At 34.2% G+C, this 25,429-nt stretch overlaps 1 long non-coding RNA gene and 1 other non-coding gene across 2 annotated transcripts in view; one reads left to right on the forward strand and one right to left on the reverse strand.

Annotated features, from left to right (window-relative positions):
- LOC131821527 (uncharacterized) overlaps window positions 1-25,429 on the forward strand; it is a 166,018-nt gene that overhangs the window by 83,622 nt on the left and 56,967 nt on the right. The window lies entirely within an intron of this gene.
- On the reverse strand, window positions 23,336-23,442 carry LOC131822281 (U6 spliceosomal RNA). Its single transcript, XR_009350161.1, has one exon. It is a non-coding gene; the product is annotated as a U6 spliceosomal RNA (small nuclear RNA).

Raw genomic sequence — 25,429 nt, forward strand, 5'->3', positions numbered from 1 at the left:
TACTATTCTTATATTTATGTTATTTGTTTCCTTTTAACATGTTCAATTTAGAATAATTGTTAAATCAAATAACTATTAAAATGTGTTTAAATAAGGGGTGTTGTTTCTTATTTCCTGACACACATATACTTTTTTATTCTAATCACTTTTACATAAAGTTTTCTCTTTTCTTTGGTTTCTGCAGTTTCACTATGATATTCCTAGCTGTGGTTTCCTTGTATTTATTCAGCTTTGGGTTTGCATCTTTTCTTGATTCTGTGACTTTAATTTCCATTACTTAGAGAAAATTCTAGACCTTTTTATCCCGAAGTGTTGCTTTTGTTCAATTCGTTCTTCCTTTTTATATTATAACTCCTGTTTCATATCTGTTGGCTGTTTTCACTAAACAGTGTGGCTTTTTTCAGTTTCTTCTCCTCTTCATTTATCTATATATATTCAACTTTGACTTAACTTTCAGTTCAATCATTTATATTTCCTGTGTATATTCCATCATTTTATACATTTTAAAAAGTTATTAGTTTTATTAATCTCTAGTTTTAGTTCTAGAATTCCATTTGGAGTTTAAAAATAATCTCTGTAGTTCTATTGGATTCACTTTGTAGATTTAAAGCTTAGGTACATAAATGTTTCATAATGAGTACCTTTCTGTTATCATAATGAAATATCTTTCCAAGTTCCTTGCAAGGCTAATCTCTTTGCAAAAGTACTATTTTCTGGTATTAAATTAGCTAACGCTTGATTATTTTTGTTCTCAAATGCCAATATATCTGTTATTATGTTTTGAATATTTTAAATTATTTTTTGAGGTAATTATAAATTTACATATAGTTATAGGAAATAACACAGTAAGATCCCTGGACGCCTCACCCAATTTCTCTCAATGATAACAATTTGCACAACTGTAGAATATTACAACCAGGAAATTGACATTGATGTTATTAATTTATCCAAAATTCAGCAGTTTGACATATATTCATTTGTGTGTATTTAGTTCAGTACAGTGTACCACAGGTGGGGATTTACATATCTAAGACCGCAGTGAAGATATAGGAAAGTTTCTTCATCACAACGATCCCTCAAGCTGTCCTATTATGGCCATATCTACTACCCTCTCCTTACTCCACCATTTTCCTTAACCCGAGAACAGCTAATCAGCTCTCCATTTCTAGAATTCTCTAATTTCAAGACTGTTTTCTTTTTCTCTCTCTTTTTTTTTTAAGGATTTATTTATTTATTTTAGAGAGAGAAAGAGCATGAGCAGGAATGGCAGAGGGAGAGTAAGAGATCATATGGCAGTTTCATGTTTAGTTTGATAAGAAACTGCTAAATTGTTTTAAATAGTGGCTGAGCCATTTAATATTCCCACCAGCAATGTCTCAATGATGAAGTTTCTCTGCCTTATCATCAGTATCTCACTATGTCACTATTTTATTTTTAATTTTAGCTATACTGATAAATGTGTAGTAATATTTCATCATGGTATTAATTTGTATTTCCCTAATGGCCAGTGAGGTTCAACGTCTTTTCAAGTGCTTATTTGCCATCTATACATCCTTTTTGGTGAAACATCTCTTCACATATTTTGCCAATTTTCTAATTGTATTTTTTGTGTATTTGCTGTTTTATAGGTTCTTTATGTAGTCTTGATTCTAATCCTTTATTGAATATGAGGTTTCAAATAATTTATCCCTGTCTGTAGCTTATATTTCATCTTCTCAACAAGATCTTTTGAAGAGCAATAGTTTTAAATTTGTATTAGGTTCTGCTAATTAATGTTTCCTTTGCTTTTGGTGCCTAGTCTAAGACCTGTTTTTCCAGCGCTATGTCCCAAAAACCTTCTCCTGTTTTTTAAAGGTTTTGTAGTTTTCCCTTTACATTATGTTAATTTTTGTACAACGTATGAATTTTAGTTTGAGAGGTTTTGTTGTTGTTATTGCATCTGAATGTCTAATTGCTCTAGCATCATTTGTTGAGAAGACATCCTTCCATTGAAAATTTTTTGCACCTTTGTCAGGAATCAGTGGGCATATTCATGTGAATCTATTCCCAGGTTCTCTATTCTGTTCCACAGATCTCTCCACCAATATTGTCTAGATTACTGTACCTATATATTAATCCTTAATATTATTACTCAAATTGTTCCAGATTTGGTCATTGAGACCTCTTTCAGGTTAGCTCCTGTGTCCCTTTGACATATCCCCCTAAGTTTGTTTCTGAGCACTTTTTTACTTTGTGGCACCCTGCCCCACCTCCTCAATCAGCCATTTCTTGGTTTCTTTTATTAGAGAGTGACATTAGAAGTAAAGATAGTGATGTTGGGTGTGCTCATATTACCAGATTGTCATTGCTTCTAGGCCTTCTCAGCAGTCAGGGCTTAGAAACTATGTGTATATGTTAGCCCAAGTATACACGTATATCTATAGGTATTTCTATACTTATCTATCTGTATATTTAGCTAAACATGAGTTTGTACTGATGTTTCCAATTCTGATACATAATCACATGGTTTATTCTAGACTTCACTTCCTGCATTGAATCTGTGATCAAAATGGAAAGAATTGACTTCTTAACAATATTAAGTCTTCCAATCCATAACCATGAAATATCTTTCCATTTATATATCTCTTTGATTTCTTTCATCAGTATTTTGCAGTTTTCCACATATAAATCATATATATGAGTGGGTGTGTATGTATATATATATATATATATATATATATATATTTAAAATATATACATCTTTAATTTTTGAGTGCTATTGTAAATGATTTTTTTTTTTCAAATTTTACGGCATACTTGTTCATTACTAGTATATAAGAAAGCAGTTGATTTTTGTGTGTTGACTTGTAAGCAGTGACTGCTGCTATCTATGATTAGTTCCAGGAGTCTTTTTTAGATTCTTTAGGTTTTCTACCTAGACATTCATGTTATCTGCAAATAATAACAGTTTTCTTCATTTTCAGTCTGCATAATTTTTTTTCTTATCTTATTGGGACTTCCAGTATGATCTGAATATGAGTTGTGAGAGAAGACATTTTTGTCTTGCTCCTAACCTTTGGGGAAAAGACTGCAGTCTCCTTCTGTTAAATATAATGTGAGCTATTGGAATTTTTTTAGGATTTATTTATTTGAGAGAGAGTGAGAGGAGCACAGTAGGGAGGAGCAGGGGGAGAGGAAGAAAGAGTCTTAAGCAGACTCTATGCTGAGCATGGAGCCTGACTTGAGCATAGAGTCTAAGTCAAGGTTCAGTCTTGGGATGCTGAGATCATGACCTGAGCTGAAACCAAGAATTTGCACTTAACTGGCTGTGTCACCCAGGTTCCCATAAATTTTTTATTTTTCAATAAAAGATAAATTTTTTAAAAGTCCAGTAGTTTGGCACTTGGTGCAGTTGGTTAAGCATCTGACTCTTGGTTTTGGCTCAGGTTGTGATCTCAGGGTTATGAGATGGAGCCCTACATTGAGCCCTGAAAGGAGCCCTATGCTCATCATGGAGTCTGCTTAAGACTCTTTCTCCCTCTCCCTCTGTCCCTCCCCACCTCTCTCTCTCTCTTTCAAAAGAAAAAAATATATATGTATAATATATAACATATAATAGAAGGCTATATATAGATAGATTTATATTTATATTTATATCTATATATAGATATATAACTATATCTACATCTATCTAGACATAGATATCTATAGATAGTATAGATACAGTTATATATATATAAAGATATATAGAGATAGATAGATAGATAAAGATATATAGATTGCAGATATATAAAGATCTATCTATCTCTATATATCTTTTATTAACATGAGGAAATTCCTTCTATTCCTGATTTTTGGAAGGTTTTCTGTCAAGTGAATTTTCTGCATCTACTAAAAAAATCATGTGCTTTTTTTCCTCAAACTATTAATGCATTTCATTGACTGACTTACAAATGTCAAACCTGCTTTGCATTCTTGGAATGAACCCTCCTTGGTTATGGGATATTATCCTTTTAACATATTGTTAGATTTCATTACTAGTCTGTTATTACTGGCTTTTCTATCTCATGAGATATGGATCCATAGTACTTTTCTTTAAGTGTCTTTATCTTTGGTGTTAAGGTGAAACTCAACTTATAAGATACATTGAAAAGTGTTCCCTCTTCTTCTGTTTTCTGGAATTGATTGTGAAAAATAAGTATTGTTTCCTACTTAAAGGTTTGGTGGAGTTTACCAGTAAAAACATCTGAGTTGAGAATTGTGGTTTCTCGGGGCACCTGGGTGCCTCAGTGGGTTAAAGCCTCTGCCTTCGGCTCAGGGTCCTGAGATCGAGCCCCACATCAGGCTCTCTGCTCAGCGGGAAGCCTGTTTCCTCCTCTCTCTCTCTCTGCCTGCCTCTCTGCTTACTTGTGATCTCTATCTGTCAAGTAAATAAATAAATAATCTTTTAAAAAAAAAGAATTGTGATTTCTCTTCTTTAAGGGTTTTTAACTAGTAATTCAATTTTTAAATGGATATAGGACTATTAGGCTTATCCATTTCTCCTTAAGTGAATTTTAGTAATTTGTGTCTTTTAAAAGTGTTGCTGTGATGGTAGGGCATGGGGGAGGGTAAGCACTATATTATTGTTGATAAAGTCTCATTCTTTCAGGGTTATGACAAGTGTTTCTGTCTTTCCTTCAGGATATAACTTTTTTCTGCCCTGGTTCATGGTGTCTTCTTTGGTTTAGTGACCCCAGCCTATTTCCTTAAAACCCTGTCTTCTATTGACTATGTTTTTCTCCTCATCAGATGAAACACGAAGACAGAAAGGCTGAAGAGGGCCAGAATGGAGTAGAATTCACTTCCCCCGGGTGGGATAAACTTTCAGTTCACTCTGGTGAACCTTTCTGCTGGAAAATAGGCTTATGTCATGGAGAAGTGCTTGGGATGTTTCACAATTGTTACTTTTCCCTTCTGCTTTCTAAGGATAAGGTTCCATGCATGAGAACATGATAGGGAAACTGGCAGGGTTCCTGAAAGAACCGTTCATGAAAATGTGGAACCTTCAATGATTGCCACCCAAAGGAGTTCGTTACTCTCATGTTAGCCCACACTCAGCCTACAGCAATTTATTACATTTACTGGTAAATAAGTGGTTTTACTGTTTATGGCATCCAGCTTCTTCTGTTCCAAGTAAGCATACCTCAGACGTTATATATTTCAGAATGTGCCTTTCTCCCAGATTTCTGTATGGTGTCTTGCCCTATGACACCAGTTATCTTTTGAGTCAAGGAAAAGTATAGATTTTCAGTTTCTCTGGCTTTTTCTTATTGTGAGGTTAGGAGTGATGACTTCCAAGCTCTTTGCTTGTTACAGTTAAAGTCATCTTATTATTCTTTTTATGGCTTCAGACTATAATTATATACACAGTTTCATTCCTGATATCGATAATTTGTATTTTTATCATCTTTTAAGAATTAACATTTAATTGCATATGTAAAACATAAATGACTTCTGAAAATTTACAATAATATATAATAATAATGTCCCAATTCACTACTTGCATCCATTCTAGTCCTCCACTGCCTTTATTTGTAACTCTTTCATTAGATTTGTACATACCCTACTATACATGTATTTGTAGTTATATCTTAATAGAAAAAATTAATATCATTTGCCACATAAAAGAGGTTGTTAAATTATACATAATCCTGTAATTTTTTTAAAAAAATTATATTCTCCCAAGGCACCTGGGTGGCTCAGTGGGTTAAAGCCTCTGCCTTTAGCTCAGATAGTGATCTCAGGGTCCTGGGATCGAGCCCCACATAGTGCTCTCTGCTCAGCGGGGTGCGTGCTTCCTCCTCTCTCCCTGTCTGCCTCTCTGCCTATTTGTAATCTCTGTTAAAAAAAATTATATTTTCCCAATCTATAGTAATATGTTTAGATCTAACTCATTCTTTTTGATGGTTGCATACTATTCTATTTTGGCAATAGACTATAGATTTATTCACTTCCTCTTTATGGATTTCTTGTTTCTTTCCGGATTTTTTAAATAACAAAAGATAATGCAATGAATAATGGAAAAGCTCCCTGGAAGCATAAGCAATACCTTGTTTTTGAGCACAATTAACGGGATATCTATAAGTGATGAAACAATTATTTGCCTAGTAACCTTTACCTGAAATTTTATAATTATGGAAAATATTCTTAACATTTCAATCTAATACACCATTACTGAAATAATTACAGTTACAGGGTCTTCATGGTGGAAGTCTCATCTAACATGGTTTTATGGAGATTTAAGGAGTAAAGAAATATCTTTCAATAAAAGTTTACTGGTTGAACTATAGGCAGGAGTATGAGTTCTATTGAGGAAATTGTCTGTGAAAAGGTGAGGATTTACACTGGAATTTTTAAAAATCCAATGAAGTAAAAATAAAGTTAGTGCATGAGGCTTTTTATCAAGTACAAATGTTGTTTTGTACAACTTTTGTTGTTTCTTATGATGTTCCCTGAAGATTTCTTTGTAGATGCAAAAGTTTTATAAATTATTTATTTGTTCGAGGAGGAATTGAGAGATGGCCATCCACATGGGAATAGGTTTTTGTAATTTTGGACATATGATAGAATTGAGCCAAGTAAAGCAAGTCTAAAAGTTACATTTTAGTGTAAGTCTGTGGCAATTTCATGATTTTCAGGCACTCATTGCCATTTTTATTATATACTTATAACACTCCCAAAAGGCAAGACCTCTGATTAAAGATAACTATGAAACTTTGCTGAAGAAGTGTCCTTCTTAATCTCCATCACTAATTTTACCCATCCCCCTTCTCTGATCAATTTTTCTGAAAAAGGGGAAACAAAAATTTAGTCAAACATCCTAGGAAATAAAAATTTTCAAGGTTTGCAAATTTTAAAAAATAAAAATAAATAAATAAATAAATATAATACTGTTTAGCTCACTAGAAGAACTACTTTAAAACAGTATGTAAACATGTATTTAAATAAAATAAAAATTTGCAAGTATATAAACCTGAATTTTGACACCAACCATCTCTCTGTGATTTGGAATTTCTGATGATACAGTATATTTTTCCTTGATAGTATTCAATATCTTATTTGATTTTTTAGTGAACAATTTTACAACCAGAAAAAAAAAAGGCTAAAGATAGTGTGTCTTTTGTTAAGGCACACATGTTCACATGGCCATGTCTTTACATGAGGGTGAAATTTTCCATGGCCTGGAGAGTACTTCCTAATGTAACTGCTTCCCTGCTGACCGAGTTGTTTCTAATACCTGGATGTTCAAGTCACAGAGCTACCTTCAGTTAGGAGGTAATCTTATCCATATATCAATGTTTTCTCAGAAGAAAGAGAAAGAAAAATAGACAAGGGTAGAGATAAATTGTCAATTTTCAAGGTGTAATTTATGTACAATAAACTCTACTAATTCTAAGCATTGAGTTCATTGAGTATTGAAAAACATATACCTCCATGTAACCACCATCAAATTTAAGAAAGAGAACAACTCCATCAACCCCAGAAGTTCCCTTTTGCCTCTATGCAGTCAATTCTGCCTCCACCCACCCTAGGCAACCAGTAATATGATTTTGTTTATTATAGAGCAGTTTACGTTTTGTCAAACTCTAAGTAAATTCTAAAAGTGTGGAATTAGTGAGTCATGTGGTCAATTTATGTTTACGTTTTCTAATGAAAAGCTCAAACATGCAAACACACCACTGTATTTCATCCCTGGAAAACAACTGCAGTTAGAGAATGAAACTGTATATCTGATTACTACTGATCCTTTTCTGAACTCAATTTGGCTACAGGTTTAATTCTAGTCTAGTCCAAACCTTCTCTTATGTATCATATCAGGTATGAGATACCTGCTGCTTCTTCCTGTATATTTCCTGATTATAGATCTGTTTCTACATCCTTTGCCTAATGACAGCAGAAGTTCCCATTGAGAGATGGATTGTATTTTCTCATCTATTGATTTTGAGTTTGTCCATTTTGTTACATCGGCTAATGAGATGTAAGTGGTGGTGGCAATATCAGAGACCTGAAAAAGCATTTTTGCATTTCAGCCTTAATTCTTGCACTTTGGCATCACCATGAGAATATGCCAAGACTGACATAATGGGGCATAGATGAGTGTACCAGAGCCAGACATTCCTAGGTTTCTGAAATGAGGTTTATCCAAATTAGTCATTAGACAAACAACACACAAACATGCAAGTGAGCCCAGCCACAATTAGGAAAACTGCCCAGTGGAATCCTAGATTAAAATGCTTACCTGCAGACTCATGTTATATATATATATGGTTATTGATATATATATATGGTTATTGATGTATATATCAATAACCATATTAAAGCATATTAAATATATCTTTAAAGCATATTAAATATATATATCAATAACCATATTAAAGCATATTAAATATATCTTTAAAGCATATTAAATATATATATCAATAACCATATTAAAGCATATTAAATATATATATATCACTGAGGTCTAATATAGCATTATTATGGTAATAGATAAGGAATGTAATGCTAAAATTGATGCAGCTTAAAAAATGATCTTAGAATTAGGTCTGTTTAGGGTAATGGGAAGCTAAGATTAAGAAAATAAATTTTAAATAAGGGACAAGAACACCTCCCAATCCCATTACTACATTCCATACTCAGATTTAATAAAGTCAGAGAAAAGAGATGCAGTATAAAACAGCTTACCCATGGACAGGAAGATAGGTGAAATGGCTGATACATGTTAAGGAGGGCACTTGTGATAAGCAATGGGTATTGTATGTAAGTGATGAAATCTAAATTCTACTCTTGAAACCAGTATTATACTGTATGTTAACTGGAATTTAAATAAAAACTTGAAACTACAAAAAAAAAAAAAAACAGCTTACCCAGTGTATGAGGAAATTAGTCACATGACTTGGAAGTTGTGAAGTCAAAATGGGAACCCCAATTTTTCTGCATCCTTAGCAGGTGAACATACTCTATCAGTCATTACTGTTTCATGAACTAGGAATTCAGTCTTTCTTGTAGAACACAGGTAGGAGGCCTTAACCAGGCTCCATGGTTTCCAGTGAGAAGCATATTAAATATTAAACCACTCTCAGAATTTACCTCCAAAAATTGTAGAAAATAGAACCATGTGTTCAGGGCAGAACTGTAACCAGCATTGCTAATTAAGAAGAAATCAGATCCTAGATCATCACTCAGCTACAACCACCATGCCTGTATGCAAATCTTCTTGAATGCACAAGAAGTTCCACCACCCTCAGCTAAAGAAGAATGTATATTTAACTTAATGTATGATGTTATTTTACAGTTATGATTTTTGCCCAAAATATTCAATGTATACATTTCTGTAATTTAAAAAATTTTACATAACATTATGTGATTTTTATATCACTTTATAGCATTCAAACTACTTGGCTTTTTTTTACTATTCTTTCAATATTTCCTTTATTATCATGTCAACACAGTAAACTATAGAAAAATGAGAAGGTAATGATAAAATTTTAATAAAAATGTTCATAACCCCATTCATCTGGAGATATCCACTGTTAATTCTATAGTATTTATCTATACAGATGTATCATACATATGTATATACATACATGGAATTCAACCTAATGGCTTTAGACAGCTGCATTATTGCAGTTAATATTCTTGTGTGTGTTTTTATATATTATGCCATGCAAAGTTTACTTACCTGCCATATGAAAATATATTTAATTTAATATCTTCTGTCTTCTGAGAAAACAAAAAACAGATTAGTGCTCTTGCTCACCAGAGCTAAAACTGTGGCAGAGACAGAGAAATGACAGACAAAGGGCAAGGGAAGCAAATAGAAGACATGTAAAATGAAAAGCAGTTATAAAACTAGGCACACCCATATACAGGCAGCACATTCCAGCCTATGGAAAATTTTGCACTCACCTAAACATACATATGTATGTGTGTGTGTATATGTAATAAATGAGATAGGTTATTTTCAGACCTATTTTAGTTTATAAAAAAATGGTCAATAAATTTTAAAAGATGCTAAAAATTAAGAAAATATACATAATCAGTGATCACACAATTAAAATAATATTTGGATCTATGAATTTCTAAATTTTAATATTTTATGGGAACATTGTTATTTTAAACTTACTAGTCTATTTTATAGAGTCATCATAATTTGAGTGTCATTTTGAAGAATATATGTTCATCTTTAAAGCTTATAATTTGCAGTTGTTTTCCTGATAAAGATAATTAATTTTGAAGATTTAAAAGCAAGAAAATGATCAAATGAGAATTTTAAGTTATTCTGCCTCCTCAATCTTTAAAGCCTTCCCAAGACAACATTCTAAAAATATGTTATACAAAAAAATTTTTTAAACATAATAAAAACATGTTATACAAATTCTTGTATAAATTGTTTTATATTTTGTGCCAATAGGAAAGTAAAAAATTATTTTTCTCTCATTCAATCTCAGTGTAGATATTGATGGATTAAAAAACCAATAATAGCAAAGTGATAATAACTGCAACATATTTTAGATACAACTAGCATAATATAAAATTATTTAAAAGTAAAAATCAATAATTTTGGATTAAAATTAGAAAGTTATGCAACCATCACCTCAATTTATACACTATATTCAATTTTAGAAAATTTCCAACACCTCGGGGCACCTGGGTGTTTCATTGGATTAAAGCATCTGCCTTTGGCTCAGGTCATGATCCCAGGGTCCTCGGATCGAGCCCCGCATCGGGCTTTCTGCTCGATGGGGAGCCTGCTTCCTTCTCTCTCTCTACCTGCCTCTCTGCCTACTTGTGATCTCTGTCTGTCAAATAAATAATAAAATGAAAAAAAAAAAAAGAAAATTTCCAAAACCTCAAAAAGATTCTCTATGCCCATTTGCAGTCCACCTCTGCTTCCTGCCTCAGACCCAGGCAAACATTAATGTACCTTCCATTTCCATGAATTTGCCTTTTTTGGGACATTTCATATCATTTGAAACATACAATATATGGTCTTTTCACTGGCTCTTTTTACTTGACAAAATGTTTTCAAATTTCATCTATATTGTGGCATGAATCTGTACTTCTTTCTTTATATGGTCAAATCATATTTCACTGTATAGACAGAACACATTTTATTTACCCATTCATCAAGGGACATTTGGATTATTAAATTTAATCCTAAACATTTTATTTATAACATGTCATTATATAAAGAACAGATTTATTTTTTCATTTTATTTTTGGATTTTTCATTGCTGATATAAAAAAACAAGAGATTTTTATATATTGCTCTCATATTCTGTAATCTTACTGAACTCAACCTTAATAATTTATTTTGGGTTATTTAGGATTTTTTTATTATTTAAGACAATGTTTTCTGTAAATGGAAATAGTTTTATTCCTTCCTTTTTATTTTTTTTTTATTCCTTCCTTTTTAATACACATGCCTTTTATTTCTTTTTCTTGGCTAATTGCCTTGACTAGAACTTCCCAATATATTGTTAAAAAGAAGTGGTAACAGCAGGCATCCTTGTCTGCTCTTTATCTTATAGAGGAAAGCTTTCAGTCTCTCACCAATAAATATGATGCTAGCTATGACTTATTTCTAATCTCTTATTTATCACTATCCTTTCTTTTTGTCCAGTATGTTGAAACCATTATTTCTTTTTTTTTTTTTCTGTTTATTTTGGTTGTTTCACAGGCACGTGTAGTAGGCTGAATTAGAGACCTCTAAATACCTCCAGATTCTAACTCTCAGAATCTGTGACTATATTAACTTATGTTGGGAAAAAAAAAAAAAAGCTTTACAGGTGTGATTATATTAAGGATCTTGAGTAGAGAGGTTATCCTGCAATATTTGGGTCAGCCCCCACGTAATTACAAGTGTCCTTATAAGAGACAAGGTCACATGAAGATGGAAGTAGAGAAAGATTTGAAGATGCCACACTGCTGGTTTCAAAGATGGAAGAAGGAGTCGTAAGCCAAGGAAGTAAATATATGCAGTTCTAGAAGCTATAAAAGATAAGGAGACAAATTCTTCCCCATAGCCTCTGGAGGATCATGGCCTTGCCAACACTTTGGTTTCATCCTGATGGAACCTGTTTCAGACTGCTAACCTCCAGAACTGTAAGATGATAAACATGTGTTGTTTTGTTTTGTTTTGTTTTGTTTTAAACCACTATATTCGTGGTAATGTGTTACAGCAGCAATAGGACACTAATACAGAAGGTACATTTTGTTCCTGTTACTCCATCATTTGTGGAAACAGAAAGCAATAATACTCATTCTGCATAAATTATTCCTGAAGAAAAAGAAGAGACAAAAACAATTTCTACCTCATTATATGAAGCCAGCATTACCCTGAAATCAAGAAAGAAAACTAATGACATGTAATAGAAACTATAGCCCAATATGCCTCATTAATTTAAATGTGCTTTTTAATAGGTTAAAGCAACAATGTATAACAAGAATAATATACTATGATTAAGTAGAGTTCATCCCAGGAACAGAACTGTGGTTAACTTGCTTCTGTTCCTCCAGATGCATGTCTCCAGGTGGCACTCCTTATGAGCATAGCCTAACAGTGAACCAGGTAGCAAATTAGAAACAAGAGTTAACAGAGACCACACTTGTGTCACAGAGTAGTCAGAAATGTAAAGCTGAAAGATTTAAATAGGCATTATACCACTGCTTACTAAGGTATAGTTAACACAAAAGAAACAACAATAAGTACTTTAAATAATCTGCCTTTCTTTTTTTTAAGGATTTTATTTATTTATTTATTTTAGAGAGGGTTACAGAGGGAGAGTGGGTGAGGAGAGGGGCAGATGGAGAATCTCAAGCAGATTCCACACTGAGTACAGAGCCAGGTGCAGGACTTGATCCCAGGACCCTGAGATCATGACCTGAGCCAAAATCAAGAGTCAGACTCAACCAACTGTGCCACCCAGGTGCCCGTAAAACGGTGTTTTAAAAGTATATTTATTTATCATTTTTTTTTAAATTTTTTAATTTTTTTTTTAAATTTTTAAATCACTATACCTTGAGTAAAAAAAAAAAAAAAAAAGTATATTTATTTATCAATAGGGGAAAGGTTCAATACATTATTGAATGAAATGATTTGATTAAACTACATACTGCATAATACTGTTTTTATAAAAATATTGAAGAACATATACGTGGTAGGGCACAATAGTGATTAACTGAAAGGGATGTGATGATGGGTGACTTTTATTTTCTATATTTTTGCTCACCTGCATCTTCCAATTTTTCCTATAATGAGTAGGTCTTATTTATGCAACAACAATAAATAAAGTTATAGCAGAGTATTGTACAAAGAGTTTCTATCTCCTCCCTGATAAGCTGGGGGCATCTGTTAGGATTAATTAAGATAAAGCATTTAAAAATTCAGCATGGGGCTTGGCATATAGTTAAGCATCATTAAATGTTAGCTACCAATGCTATTATAGTAACCACTACAGCATTAATTACCACGGTTACTCTACTTACTAGTCTTTTTTTTTTTTACTTAAATAATCTGCCTTTCTTAATTAACAAATAGGAAAAAACATAATAAATAGGAAAAAACTATTACATCAGCAATATCACAATAAAAATTCAACCATTGACACCAAAAGCTTTATTAAGGCACTTGTACTTTTTGCATATAGTAATGAAGAGCCATTCACATATTTCAATTAGTTATATAATAAGTTAAAATTTTTCCTTTATAGCTGTAATTTTCCAAAGTAGCATTCAGATAACTAAGAGGTGTGCAAACAATCCACTGCAGTCCAGGAAAAAATGCATTAATGTTTCTGTTACATTCATTGTATCTCAAAATTCACTTGCTTCAAAGTTTGTGCATTTATAACTTACCTTTCCCAAATTTCCTTAATAAATGAAGTTATATTATAAATGAAGATACATCTTTCAGGGGTACCACAAAAATATTTCATGGAGAACAGTGCAGAGTCAAAATTCTTTTATGAACACTGGCCTTGAAAAATCTGAGATCACAGAGCCCCACTAGGGGGGTATTATCCAAGGACATAGAAACAAGACAGGAAGTGGAATAACTAGTGACTCAGCCTCTTCAGTCTGTTCTTAGCAGTGGCTGCCAGCCTGCCCTCAAAACAGGAATAATCAGCCTTTATATTTGCAATCATTTATTTAATTTCTCTCATCCCCTAACACCCTCCCATATACACACACTCATGGTGATGAGAGACACCCAAATTACCTTATTTTGATGCAAGTATCACACATTTTCTGCCTGTAAACATCCAAGTTTAATGTTTTTCTCCCAGGGTAAGATAACATAGTTCAGGTGTCATAGAAACCAAAAGTACATTATGTTTCTATGGTTAACATCAGTTCTCTATGGCAACTGGATAGGGCAAATTCATCCTCAGAGGCAAAATTTTAATCTCTACCTCAGACATATGAGTCTCCCAATCCAATAAGTAAATGAATAAATATTAGAGGAAACACCAGAAACTTACTGCAGGGATATGCGTTGAAGGGAAAATGTTTGTAAACAATGGTTTAGGGAATCCGTTTAAATAGAAAAGCTGACAAATTTGACTTTCCTGTCAGGCACACACCTGTGTTCCAGCCCCAATTCAGCATACTTCCACAAGATGTTTATAAAATATGCTGGGTCTAAAGGGGGTCTCAGAAGTCACCCAATCCAAATTCCACTCTCATTTTCACATGGCACCCAGTGATGCAAATTCTCAACAAGAGGAAAAATCCAGGCATATCTAAGACATTTTCATATCCCTACAGTAAGTGTCTCAGGTGTGACTCACATGGCAGAAGGGATCAGAACACTTCTGTCTACCTGCAACTAGAACCCTCACTCATAAACACACAGACAAGGGATACTTAGAACTCCAAATACCAGAACCTGGTTTACAGATGTACCTGTCAGCACCTGCCTTTGCCAAAGATCTCTGCCTCTGTGAAATATGTAGTGCATCTCAGTCATCATAGAAATTAGATTGTCACATAAGTTATAAGATTAACTTCTCCATCCTGTGGCACCCTAAATTATCTTTAGAACCAGAGCCTAAAACCATAAGCCTGTCACTGAAAATATCCTATGCTTAGGGGCACCTGGGTGCCTCAGCTGGTAAAGCAGCCAACTCTTGATTTTGACTCAGGTCATGATCTCTGGGTCCTGGGATTCAGCCCCATATCAGGCTCGGGGCTCAGTGGGGAGTCTGCTTAAGGATTTTCTCTCTCTCTCTCTCCCTCTACCCCTATCATTGCTCATGCTCTCTCTTTCTCTAAAATAAATAAATTTTTTAAATGTCTACATGCTTAAAGAACAGAAATATTTACAGGATTTGTCATTATATTAAATTATGTCATGACAAAAAAAAATTGACAAAATCGAAACAGCCATAATAGGAGGAATAACAGGGCATCTGGGTGGTTCAGTCAGTTAAGCATCCAACATGATTTGGCCCAGGTCATGATCTCAGGGTCGTGGAATTGAGCCCCTCTTTAGGCTCCATCCTTAGCAGGAAGTCTGCTTGAGATTCCCACCCTCTGCCCCTACCCCTGCTTGTGCACACTCCCTCTCTCAAATAAATGAATATTTTTTTAAAGGAGAGATAACAATAAACAATGTTATGTTCAGAAATTAAATTCTGTGTATCTATTATAAAGATGAGGGCAGGGGGACCTGGGTGACTCAGTTGGTTAGGCTTCTGCCTTCAGCTCAGGTCGTGATCTCAGGGTCCTGGGATCAAGGCCCACATCAGACTCCCTGCTCAGCAGGAAGTCTTCTTCTCACTCTCCCTCTATACTCCCTCTCTCTCTCTTGCAAATAAATGAGTGAAATCTTTAAAAAGGAAATGAGGGCAATTTAAATGTACTAACACAGAAAAATAGTAAAATAAGGTCAAGTTACAGCTACTGTTGAAAACAGTATGAAGGTTCCTCAAAAAGTCAAGCACAGAAATAACATATGATCCAGTAATTCCATTACTGGGTAGTTACCCCCAAGAAAATGAAAACACTAGTTTGAAAAGATATGTGAACACTTATGTTGATTGCAGCATTATTTTCAATAGCCAAAATATGGAGGTAAGCTAAGTGTCTATCAATAGACAAATGGACAAGGAAGATTGGTGCATATATGAATGGAATAGTATGGAATGGAGTGGAATATTACACAGTCTTAAAAAAGGATGAGATCGTGCCACTGGCAACAACCTGGATGGACCTAGAAGGTATACACTAAGTGCAATAAGCCAGATTGAGAAACAAATATGATGTGATTTCACTCATATGTGGAATCTAAAAAAATAAGTGAATAGGGATGCCTGGGTAGCTTAGTTGGTTAGGTGTCTATCTTCAGCTCAGGTCATGACCCCGGGGCCCTGGGATCAAGTTCTGTGTTGGGCTCCCTGCTCTGTGGGGAGTCTGCTTCTCGCTCTGCCTCTGCCTGCTGTCCCTCTCCTTGTGCTCTCTCTCTGTCTCTGTCAAATAAATAAGTAAAATCTTTTTAACAAATAAAAAGCAAGTGAATAAGCAAACAAAAACCAGAAGCAGTCCTATAAATACCAAGAACAAACTGAAGGTTGCCAAAGGGAAGGGGAGAGCAAAATGGGTGAAAGGGAATGCAAGGTACATGCTTCTAGTTATGGAATGAATAAGTCATGCAAATAAAAGATACAACATAGGGAATGTGGTCAATGGTATATTGTGATAGCATTGTATGGCTACAGATGGTAGCAATAAGAGGTGAGCACAATATAACATATAGAGAAGTTGAATTACTATGTTGTACACCTGAACTAGTGTAACATCATGTGTCAACTAAAATAGAAAATTTTTTAAAAATCAAGTTACAGTTGGGGCACCTGGGTGGCTCAGTTGGTTAAACATCTGCCTTTGGCTTAGGTCATGATCCTAGGGTCCTAGGATCAAATCCTGTGTGGGGCTCCCTGCTCAGTGGGGAGTCTGCTTCTACCTCTCCCTCTTCCCCTCCCCCACCATGTACATGCTCTCTCTTTCTCTTAAATAAATAAATAAAATCTTTGAAAAAAATTTTAAATCAAGTTACAGGAATAAGAAAAAAAGTGTGTGAAGCATTATAAAATACATATTGAAAATAATGCTGTGTGTTTCTTCTCAAAACATAATTATTCGTAAATGCACAGATAAAAGGATTTGAAGGGTATACATTAAACTGTTGAAATAGCTGTATATAAAGGATGGAGAGTAGCGCTATTGGAGGTTTAGCGAAACGAAACTTTAAAATTCCTTTCATTTTAAATACTTCACAAGGAAAACCAATTGATGTTTTACAAATGCTACTAAATATTACAGGCATACCTCATTTTATTGCATTTGGCTCTATTGTACTTTACAGATACTACATTTTATACAAATCAAAGGTTGATGGCAACCTTGCATCAAGCAGTTTTATCAGTGCCATGTTTCCAAAAGCATTTTCTCACTTCAAGTCTGTCACATTTTGGTAATTTTCACAATATTTCAAACTTACTCATTATTATTATATTTGTTATGGTGGTCTGTGATTGGTGAGTATTACTCACTGAAAGCTCAGATGATTAGCATTTTTAGCTATAAATTATTGTTTAATTGAGGCATGTACATTTTTTAGACATAATGCTAATGCATACAATAGAGTACAGTATAGTATAAACATAATTTTTATAAGCCTTGAGAAAACAAAAAATTCATTTGACTTGCTTTATTATAATACTTGTTTTATTGCAGTGGTCTGGAACTGTATTTCCAATATCTCCAAGGTATGCCTATGTTCTTTTTTTCTTTTTTATAAACAAGGGTAATTTATTTCTCACAGTTCTGGAGGCTGGGAAGGCCAAGATCATAGTACTAGCAGCTTCAGTATCTGATGTGAGCCTCCTGCCTCATTGACAGCCATTTTCTCACTGTAACTAAGTGTGTTAGAAGGGGTATACCTGTACTTTTAAAAGCACTATACAAAGACGGGAAAAAAAGTCTGTTATATGTGAAAAAAAGAACCAGACAAATGTAGCGATTTTAATACCAGCTAAAATAAAATTCAAGGAGAATAAATTTGAATGTACTTACAAGACTATTTTAAAATATTTTAAAAAGTACTCATAACAAACTTTAGTGCATCTCAAAACAAAAATTTTAATTTATACAGAGAATCTGCTAGAACTACCACAAATTAAAAACCCATACATATAGTAGGAAACTAAAACACCACTTTTTAAAATGAATTGATTTGGATACCTAGGTGGTTCAGATGGTTGGGTGTCTGCCTTTGGCTCAGGTCATGATCACAGAGCCCTGAAATTAAACCCCTTGGTTGGACTCCCTGATGAGTGGGAAGCCTGTTTCTTCCTCCCCCTCTGTTTCTCCCCCTGATTTTGGCTCTCTCTCTCTCTCTCTCTCCAAGGAATAAATAAAAAATATTTTAAAAAGGGTTAATATGTATATATTTTGGAGAGCCAGAGAGTGGACCGTTTCAAGTTGAATTGTGTCCCCCAAATAGATTTATTGAAGTCTTAACCCATGGTGCCTGCAAGTGTAACCTTACTTAAAAGCAGGGTCTTCGAAGATATAGTCAATCTAAGATGAAGTCATTAAAGTTGGCCCTAATCCAATATGGCTGGTGTCCTTATAAGAAGAGGAGAGGTGCCTGGGAGGTGTAGTTGGCTGAGCATCTGACTCTTGGTTTCAGTTCGGATCATGGACTTGGAGTTGTGAGTTTGGGCCCTGTGTCAGGCTCTGAGCTCAGTGCAGCATCTGCTTGAGATTCTTCCACCCTCTCGCTCTGCGCCCCCCATTGTGCTCTCTCTCTCTTTCTCTCTATCAAATAGTTAAATAAATCTCAAAAAAAAGAAGAAGAAGAGGAGGAGGAGATAGAGAACAGAGAGATACATTTAGGAAGAGTGCCAAGTGACCATGAAGGAAGAGACTAGAATTATGCTGCCACAAACCAAAGAATGCCTAGGGCTATCAGAAGTCAGAAAAGACAAGAAAGGATATTTCCCTGCAGGCTTTAGAAGGAGCATAGATAGCCCTTCTAACAGCTTGATTTCAAACTTAGAGCTTCTAGAGCTTAGAGACAATAAATTTCTGGTTTTAAGCCACTCAGTTTGTAGTTTCTGGGTGTTTCTGGAAAACTAATACAATCCTTTTTATCAAAATGAGAAAGTTCCCTTCTATTTGAATTTTTCTGAGAGTTTTATTACTTATTATGGATAAGTGTTGAATTTCTTTTGGGTTTTTTTTTCTGCATGGATTGATAGGATCATATAATTTTCACTTTTTAGCCTGTGAGTATAATGGATTAAAATGACATATTTTTAAATATTGAACCAAATTTGCATCTCTGGAATAAATCCCATTGTGTATAATTATTTTTCTACACTGCTGAATTACGTATGCTAACATTTTATAAGGAATTTTCATCAGTGTTCATTATGGATATTGATACAGTTTTCTTTTTTGTATGCTGTCTTTGACTTTTCTATAAGTATAATGTTAGCTTCATAAAATAAATTGGAGAGTGTTCCCTCCACTTTCATTTTATGGAAGAGATTGTATATAATTGGTATTAATTCTTCTTTAAACATTTAGCAGAATTCTCCAATGAAGTCGTCTTGGCCTGGAGATTTCTTATTTTGGAGGTTTTTAGAATAGACTTTATTTGTTGTGATGAGCACCAGGTGTTATATGGAAGTGTTGAATCACTATATTGTACACGTGAAACTAATATTACACTGTATGTTAACTAAGTGGAATTGAAACAAAAACTTCATTTTTTCTTTCTCCTAATTTTTATTTCAATTTCACAAAGTTAACGGTCAGTGTAATAATAGTTTCAGATGTAGAATTCGGTGATTCGTCACTTCCACACCACACCCAGTGCTCATGACAAGTGCCCTTCTTAATCCCCATCACCTATTTAGCCTAACCTCCTACCCACCTTCCCTCCAGGAGCCCTCAGTTGGTTCTCTATAGTTAAGAGTCTATTTCTTCATTTGCCTCTCTTTTCTCCCCCTTACATTCATCTGTTTTGTTTCTTAAATTCCACATATGAGTTAAATCACATGGTATTTGTCTTTCTCTGACTGACTTAGTTCACATAGTATAATACTTTCTAGCTACATCCATGTTGTTGCAAATGGGAAGATTTCATTCTTTTTTATGCCTGAGTAATATTCTAGAGGGTGTGTGTGGTGTGTGTGGTGTGGTGTGTGTGTGTGTGTGTGTGTGTACACATACTACAACTGCTTTATCTGTTCATCAATCGATATACATTTGGGGTCTTTCCATAATTTGGCTAATGTTACTATTATCATCTGGGTGCATGTTTCCCTTCAAATCAGTATTTTTGCATCCTTTGGATAAATACTTAGTAGTGCAGTTGCTGGGTCATAGGGTAGTTCTATTTTTAAATTTTTAAGGAACCTCCATACTGCTTTCCAGCGTGGCTACTGCAGTTTGCATCCCCCCAACAGTGTAAGATGGTTCCCTGCTCTCAACATACTCACCAGCACCTGTTGTTTCCTGTGTTGTTAATTGTAGCCATTCTAACTGGTGTGAGATGATAGACAATTGTAGTTTTGATTTGTATTTCCCTGATGATGAGTAATGTTGAACATCTTCTCATGTATCTGTTAGTCATCTGTATGTCTTCCTTGGAAAAATATCTAGTTGTGTCTTCTACCCATTTTTTAACTGGATTATTTGTTTTTGGGGTGTTTAGTTGTATAATTTCTTTATAGATTTTGGCTACAAACACTTTATAAGAGGTCATTTGCAAATATCTTCTTCCATTTCATAGGTTGCCTTTTAGTTTTGTTGATTGCTTCCTTCACTGTGCAAAAGCTTTTTATCATTTATTTTAACTCAATTAGCCAACATAGTACATCTTTAGTGTCAGATGTAGTGTTCAATAATTTATCAGTTGCATATAACGCTTACTACTCATCACATCATATGCCCCCCCTTAACTTGATGAAGTCCCAATAGTGTATTTTTCATTTTGTTTCCCTTGCCTCAGAAGACATGTCTAGAAAGAAGTTGCCTGTGTTTTCCTCTAAGATATTAATGGTTTCAGGTCTCACATTTAGATTTTTAATCCTTTGAATTTATTTTTGTCTATGGTAAGTGATCCAGTTTCATTCTTTTGCATGTTGCTGTCCAGTTTTCCCAACATCATTTTTTGAAGAAATTATCTTTTTTTTCCATTCGATATTCTTTCCTGCTTTGTCAAAGATTAATTGTCCATATAGTTGTGGGTCCATTTCTGGGTTTTCTATTCTGTTCCATTGATCTATATGGCTGTTTTTCTGCCAGCACCATACTGTCTTGACTACAACTTTGTAATATAGCTTCAAGTCTGGAATCATGATGCCTCCAGCTTTGCTTTGCTTTTCCATGATTGCCTTGGCTATTTAAGGTTTTTTGTGGTTCCATACAAATTTTAGGGATTGTTTGTTCTAGCTCTGTGAAAAATGCTGGTGGTAATTTGATAGGGATTTCATTAAATCTGTAGATTGCTTTGGATAGTACAGACATTTTAACAATGTTTGTTCTTCCAATCCATGAGCATGGCATGTTTTTCCATTTCTTTGTGTCCTCTTCAATTTCTTTCATAAGTGTTCTATAGTTTACAGAATATAGATTTTTTACTACTTTGGTTAGATTTATTCCTAGATATCTTATGGGTTTTGGTGCAAATGTAAATGGGATCAATTCCTTGATTTCTCTTTCTGCTGCCTCATTATTGGTGTATAGAAATGTAACAGATCTCTGTATGTTTATTTTGTATCCTGTGACTTTACTGAATTTGTGTATCAGTTCTAGCAAATTTTTGTTGGAGTCTTCCAGGTTTCCTTTATAGTATATCATGTCATCTGCAAATAGTGAAAGTTTGACTTCTTTCTTGCCAATTTGGATTCCCTTTAATTCTTTTTGTTGTCTGATTACTGAGACTGAGATTTCTAGTTCTCTAATAACTAATAATGGTGAGAGTAGACATCCCCGTCTTGTTCTTGACTGTAGAAGAAAAGCTCTCAGTTTTTCCCCACTGAGAATGATATTACCTCTGGGTTTTTCATATATGGTCTTTATGATGTTGAAGTAATTGTTGAGGGTTTTTTATTATCATGAATGGATATTGTACTTTGTCAAATGCTTTTTCTGCTTCTATTGAAAGGATCCTATGGTTCTTATCCTATTTTTTATTAAGGTGTATATCACATTGATTGATTTGCAAATATTGAACCATCCTCTTAGCCCAGGGATAAATCCCACTTGATCATGCTGAATGATTCTTTTCATGTACAGTTGGATTCAATTTGCCAGTATTTTGTTGAGAATTTTTACATCCATGTTCATCAGGGATATTGGCCTATAGTTCTCTTTTTTAGTGGAGTCTTTGTCTGGTTTTTGAATCAAGGTAATGCTGGCCTCATAGAATGGATTTGAAAGTATTCCTTCCATTTTGACTTTTTTTGAATAGTTTGAGAAAAATAGGTATTAACTCTTCTTTACGTGTTTGGTATAGGGTGCTTGTGTGGCTCAGTCACTTAAGTGTCTGCCTTCGGCTTAGGTTATGATCCCAGGGTCCTGGGATTTAGTCCCACATTGGGCTTGGAGTCTGTTTTTCCCTCTGACCCTCTCCACCACTCATGCTCACTGTCTCTCTCTCTCTCTCTCTCTCAAAAAATAAATAAATGAAATATTTTTTTTAAATAAATATTTGGTAGAATTCACCTGTGAAGACATGTGGCTCTGGACTTTTGTTTTGTTGGGAGTTTCTTGATTACTGATTCAGTTTCTTTTCTGGGTTTTGGTCTGTTCAAATTTTCTATTTCTTCCTGTTTCAGTTTTGGTAGCTTATTTCTAGGAATTTATCCATTTCTTCCAGGTTGTCCAATTTGTTGGCATATAATTTTTCATAATATTCTCTTATAATTGTTTGTATTTCTGTGGCATTGGTTGTTATTTCTCCTCTTTCATTTGTGACTTTATTTGTTTGGGTCCTTTATGTGTGCTTTTTGATAAATCTATTTTTTTTCCCAAAGAACCAGCTCCTGATTTCATTGGTCTGTTCTCCTGTTTTTAGTTACTATATCATTTGTTTCTGTGCCAAACATTATTATTTCACTTATTCTGCTCCTTTAGGCTTCATTTGTTTTCTTTTTCTAGTTACATAGGTATAACGGTTAGGTTGTTTATTTAATTTTTTCTTGCTTCTTGAAGTAGACCTGTATTGCTATATACTTCCCTCTTAGGAGTGTTTTTGCTGAATCCCAAAGGTTTTGACCATTATGTTTTCAAAAATATGGAATGCTTCACAAATTTGCATGTCATTCTTTCATAAGGGTCATGCAAATCTTCTCTGTATTGTTCCAATTTTAGTATATGGGCTGCCAAAACAAGCACTTAACAAAAAAATTTTTAAAAGCAAAAAAAGGAAAGTAGACTTTATTTAAGAATGACTTTACATTTACACTAAAATTGAGAATATAGTGCAGAGTTCCCATATATCATTTCACATGGTTCTCCTATTATTAACAGCTTATGTTATTATGATACATTCTTTGTAATTAATGAACCAATATTAATGTTCTATCTTTAACTGAAGTACATAGCTTATTCAAATTTCCTTAGTTTTTACCTAATGTATTTCTGCTCCAGGACCCCATTCAGTATTCTACATTATGTTTATTGTTGTGTTCCCTTAGGTTTCTCTTGGCAGTGAAAATTCCTCAGATTTCTCATATTGATGGTGACCTTGGCAGTTTTAAAACATATTGGCGAAGTGTTTTGTTGAATACCCTTTTATTGAAATTTTTTATAATTTTAAAACTATGATTAAACTAGGATTGTGGCTTTTCTTTTTTGAGGAATACAACATAGGTAAGTTGCCACTTCATATCAAAAATAAATACTCTCAATATGATTTATCACTATTGATACTGACATTGATCACTTAGCTAAGGTAGAATTTGTCAAATTTCTTCACTGGAAAATTGTCCTTTGTCCCTAGCCTCCTTAATATACTGTATTTTGGAAAAGGAATTCATTTCAGTCAGCAGACTGTATTTCAGGCATAGGGATTTGTGCTTTCCTTCTTTTAGTGCAAAGTATCTACACTTTGATTATCTAAAAGTCATTTAGAATTTTTATGCAAGAAAAATTATGTTCTCTTTTAGTTCATTGAGGATCTTTATGACAGTCATTTTGAATTCTTTGGTAACTCATATATCTCCATTTCTTTAGTGTGAATTTCTGGAGATTTATTTTGTTCCTACAACTTGGCCATACTTCCCTGTTTCTTTGTATGTCTTGTTATCTTTCATTGGGACTTGAGCATTTGAAAAAATAGCCACTTCACCTAGTTTTTACAGTCTAACTTTGTATAAGGAGGACCTTCACCAATAAGCCTACCTTGATATTCTGGAGGCCTCTCAATCCTTCTCTGGGAGTGCATTTTTTCTGGGTTCGTATGCATGATCTCATAGTTGAAGAGGCTTCCCAGTTTCTACTCAGGAACTTTCCCAGATGACTCTTTGTACTCCTAGAGTTTTGAAGCTATTGTAGCAAGCTGTAGCACATGAGCTCTACCTAGTGTCTATCCTCAGTACTGTAGATTATTTGGGGTTAGACCTTGAAGTGATTATCTTTGTTCTCAGCAGCCCTCAACCTGGTGCCAATTCCTGTCAGTGTTTTGATTCATGTAAGAGAACCCCAGTCCCTAATGCAACCCACTGAAGTCAGAATGTTGGTTGTGCCTTTTACTCTTTTCTTTCCCTCCCTGGAAAGAAGCCACATTGTGCTGTACCAAAGGTGTGAGCTTTGGTGAGTAACTACCAGCAATTTTCTGATTACCTTCAATGTGGTTCTTCTTGGGTGTATGCTGGCCTGTAGTTCTGGAGCTTTGTAACTGGTTTTCATGAATGCAATCAATCTGTGCAATGTTATGTTCATGTATCCATGGGGTAAGGAGGATCTGGGGCTTTCTGTTCTGCCATCTTGGTGACAATACTCCACTAACATTCTTTTAATGGCGACTGGAGATATGTATTGGGATTTTGCTGAATTTGTAGATTATTTTGAAGAGAATGTATAACTTCATAAGTTTTTCCTCATGTCATCCATCAGATATTCATAGTTCATTTGTAATGCATAAATGGCAATAATTATGACCTTGAAATTCGTGAAACTGCCCTCTCATTTCCTAAAGAAATGGAAAACTTTAGATTTCTCCCTTATATTCTAAATATAAATCTGTGAATAAATACAAGTAACTATTCCAGTTAACAAGTTTTCCACAATAAGAGCTCAATTTTGCTATTCTTTAATTAAAAATAAACCATTACAGAGAATTTCAGTTCTGCCAAAGTGAAGTTGCCCCACTTTTCCTAGG

Source organism: Mustela lutreola, chromosome X, assembly GCF_030435805.1.
Source record: "Mustela lutreola isolate mMusLut2 chromosome X, mMusLut2.pri, whole genome shotgun sequence".
NCBI classification, from domain to species: Eukaryota; Metazoa; Chordata; class Mammalia; order Carnivora; family Mustelidae; genus Mustela; species Mustela lutreola.